General features: G+C 41.8%; 1 long non-coding RNA gene across 1 annotated transcript; it reads left to right on the forward strand.

The window, feature by feature from the left end:
* Positions 1-3,291: 3,291 nt before the first annotated feature.
* Positions 3,292-4,175, forward strand: LOC105050816 (uncharacterized). The gene is made up of 2 exons (XR_012143160.1): positions 3,292-3,469; positions 3,819-4,175. It is a non-coding gene; the product is annotated as an uncharacterized lncRNA (long non-coding RNA).
* The last annotated feature ends 334 nt before the right edge of the window (positions 4,176-4,509 follow it).

Consider the following 4,509-nt stretch of genomic DNA (forward strand, 5'->3'; position numbering starts at 1 on the left):
TCTACACTCTCCTAATGCTGCTCTTGGACCTGAACCACCCTCCATGGATGCAACACCAAGGGTGATCGTGGAACCCACATCAGCTTTGGAACACCATTGGATGACACATCAGCAACCACCACTTCCATAAGGAGCCTGACATGGAAGCCTAGAGAGATGGGTGGTGGGCCACCAAACTGACGTCAAGCGACAAGTGACACTAGGGCGCCACTTCAGAAGTGCTCCAACTGTGCCATGTTTGGTAGCCAAGCTAGAAGCATGACAATTTGAAGCCTACTCTTTCTTTTGCAGTATCATTTTAATCTATTAATCTGGTGGTTAATATTTATCTGGTAAGTTGACATGCAGTGCAGTTACCGTGAGGGCATCTCTATTAACAAATATCGCATACAAACACACGCAAGTATACGAACATTCGCATGTATGTCCATTTGTGTAACATAAGAACACTTGGGCTTTATTCATGGTCCTAAATCAACTCCATCCAATTGCCAAATGGCAATGTTGTAGGTCCATCACCGGGACACTCTATACATACCTCATTTATTGATGACAAAGGCACACCACGATCGATTGTCTCAGGCTCTAAGTTTTGACTTCAGATGGATGCACTGGCCAAAGGCAAGAGACTAATGAAATAAGACAAAAGTATCACGTTGCATTATTTATCCATCATTGAAAAATGACAATACTAAAATTCCAAGAAAACAACAAACTAGGCAATCATCTTTTTCCTTCATTTTTAAAGTATCTTTCATCAGTTTATGAAAATCTATCTATATAATTAATTGTACACAAAGCTTTTCCTCATCTCCTTGAGATAGACATGTCAGAAAGTTTGTTCGATAAATTATTGGCAATTCGAGTAGATAGATGTATGGGCATACCACCGATGTTAAAGCAGATGGAAAAATGATGATTGAACAAAGGATACAAGAGTAAGTCTTCCTTGACCTCTAAAATTTAGCCACCACACATCTCATCATCGATCATTCAAGAAAGAAGAATTTAGATAGAGATAAAGATATAGTTTGGACTATGATAGTAGAAATCTTAGTTCACATTACTCTTAAGATATAAGAAAATAAAATGCAGGATAATATAAAGTTAAGATACAATAGAATTAATGATTATCGCTACTATCCTCAGCGATTTCAAAGATTCACTCCCATGATTCATATGTAGCGTAGTCAAGAACTAAACCACTATCCAATATTCTTCATCTTTTAACTCGTCTGAGTGCATCATGGTTGATCATGGACAGATTCCCATCTTTCAGCTTGCCTATTCATATCAAGGTTGATTTCTATTTTTTCAGTTCGTCTTTATATTTAGTGTGATTTGTACAATCAACCTTATCTAATTTAGTAACATTTATGTGATTTCTCACCTACTCTGATCCTATCCGACCTTGCCCACATAATGTTGGCTTACAATCGACGACTAGATTACTGAGATATGGTGTAAACTGACTTTCTCCACTAAGGTATTGTTATAAGCCGATAACTCCCATTTCTTTGGATCTATATCATATTCATTCGGCTTACGTCCTTGATTTTTAGCTTATACTTAGTCTATTGGTCTTTAAATGACAATCAGTTTAGATGTGGTGTAAACAATAATTATTACATGATATTATTTAAGTCTCTAATGTAGAGAGAGAAACAAACTTACTAAAAATTGGGTGCAATGTGATATTATTGAATTTTTTTTTTTAGATCATAAGAACAGCATCAATTTCTTAAACTTGGAACTTTTTCAACCGTGAAGAGTGGTGCCAACTATAGAGAGGAATCCTGTTGGTAAAACATCTGCAATATGTTTCCAAAACAAATTAACAAGCATTCAACAAACAGGTTTCTAACATATGTACCAAGAAAAGAAGTCTCTTGGAAACACATTCAGTAGCGGTTTGGCACAATTAAATAGGTGCTGCTGGCTAGTTTGATCCTCGTACACGCCTGGTTTCTTAGTTCTTGATCTCCATGTTTATATATTTTTTCAAAAGAAAATAGAGGAAGCTTTATTTCGACGTGCTAATAAACTCGTGTTTAACGTGGATTAGATGCTCGCAGAGATGCAAAGAGAGAGAGAGAGAGAGAGAGAATGATTAAAGACGGAGGGCCACGAATCCGCTTCTTCTTTATCTTTTCCTCGTTGGACATTCAAACAAGTGCTCTCCGGCGCAGAAAACTATAATTTTGTCGATATCTCTTGCTGGCCTAACCGTGCTATCGTTCTATCCTTCGAAGCAGTCGCAGTCAACAAAGTACCCGTCATCATTTCTGTTATCTAATAATTCAGTTTCCGAGTGTCGGTAGTCTCATTCCACGTTCTCCATGGGGTGCGAGGCTTAGGTGATAACTTTGTAAAGACAGGTAATGGATCCTATCGCCATCTCTATCACATCAAAGGGGCTAGCTTGTGATGCCTTGGACTTGTCGTACCAAAGCAAGTTAGCTATCATCATAAGAGTTAATGGAAGGTAAACCAACCTCTTGATACCTGCATAAAGACTTCGTGATGTGGAGTCCATATATATGAGTTATCGTAGCACATGGATATCCCATCTCCTTTCCAGGGTGTACCATAATTCGTAGCTCTAGAGACGAATACCACCTTAGAGCGCTTTAAAGAACTTTATGCCATCTGTTTCAAGAAACCAACAAAGCCTTATGGGGAAGTAATCCTTCAATATGTGGTTCACATTTTAGTGCAGTGAGCAAAATACGTTCGTCTTTGGCATAAAAATGGAATGTATGCCCTATGGCGCATTCACCACGCCACATATTGGAAATATATATTCCTTGTTTTTGGTTGCTGTCTATAGGGAAGGGTCTTTCGAGATCCGTCAACCTAGTTGATGGGACATCAAAGTTGTTTTATATAATACCCCTTCCGTTAGATTAGATTAATTATGTGCAGACGCCTTTGAATTTTTAATACCCAGACTGGTAATTGATATTGTTTTTTTAGGATTACAATTTTAAAGGGCTGTGTGTTACGGTCGGAACACACAAATAGAACACAGAGACGCCATGGGAACGCAGGTTAGATGCGTCCTTCCGGTCCTACGTTCCTCTCAATAAGACACGTGTCCAGGCATCCCGAAGGCCGTTAAGGCCGTGGGCGTGCTCGCCCGCGTTCCTCCACGGTGGCATCCACAGAGGCCCCAGACGCGGTTGGACCACCCGCGTCCCCGTTCCAGAGGAACCTCCACGTGGCGGTTACGTTCGCACTACAAGAGCCGGGAGCCTAGCGCGACAGACGAGGCAACGTGTTGACATCTTGGGCTCGTCAGGTGGCGACTGGGGCGCCTATTTAAAGCCATACCACACCAACCCTGGGGGAAGGTGTCCACATCGGCGAGGGAAGGCGGTGATGGAGTGGTGGCAGCGGATGTTGGTGCCGGTGAAGCGAGCGCTCGTCGCCGTCGCCGTCGCCGCCCACATGAGGGCCCGGAAAGACGGTGAGACACCTCTTCCTTTCTTCTCTCTTCTCTCCCCGGGTTCAGGTTGGAGGGTTGATCGATTGCCTAATTCCGACTCCTTCGAATTAAACAGTTGGATTCACAACTCACAAGCCTACTAATTCCGATACTAGGAATAGGAAATATTAATGTTTCACCCTTACAGGAATCACAAGCCATTGAATTTTTTTTCCCCCCGTCAAATTTATCGTTTTTTGATAACTTGTGCCACTTGAAAGGGACCCAACAATTTTATATAATAAATTATATTGCTGAACTCTATCATCTAGCAAAGATATTCCTACCATGGCTCGCTAAATGTGTCCATGCTCAATTTGTGAATTGGCAGAAGGTGGGATTCTAAAGCTTCACAACGATGTCCAGAGTTGTGGGTATCGAGATGTCCAGGTGATGTGGGAGATACTGCAAGGATCGGATCTGGAGCTGTCTCATTCTCCGGAGTCCAGGACGGAAGCAACCGGTCAGGAGGGTGTTGGTGTAGGCGGGCCGGACCCAATCGCATGGCCCCATCAACAACTGCGGCGTTGAACCATGCACCAAGGGAGCTTAGGCAAGCTGTAATCCAGCAGCTTGGCGACCTGAAATAAGACCGGATACCCCAGTCTATGGTCGTCCTCAATTTTCATATGTACATGCTATTAGCTACCTAGCATAATAAAAATAAGAAGGGTGGAATTAAACAAGAGCTTCTATGGGTCCTTTCCTTGTTGGAATATAAAGTCTATGCGATGCCCATTTGTGGGCTTCTTTCAAGTTTTTACGTTTGCTAGCTGACTTCATGGGCGAGCCCAAGAACCATCGTCGATATGCTCCAGAAATACTTTCACCTCCAATCTCCATTGCCCATTGGTGGTGATAAAGTAGTATAACAGAGGCTTATCGGTAAAATTTGTCACAGAGCTACGTTAAAGGCCACCAACATCATGACTCAGTAACTTGGATTTTAATTATTAGGTGGAGTCATGGGGTAGCAATAGCCACAGAGTACATGTGATCACGTACAATAAATATATGGTCTT

The sequence above is a fragment of the Elaeis guineensis genome, chromosome 8, assembly GCF_000442705.2.
Source record: "Elaeis guineensis isolate ETL-2024a chromosome 8, EG11, whole genome shotgun sequence".
Lineage (NCBI taxonomy): Eukaryota > Viridiplantae > Streptophyta > Magnoliopsida > Arecales > Arecaceae > Elaeis > Elaeis guineensis.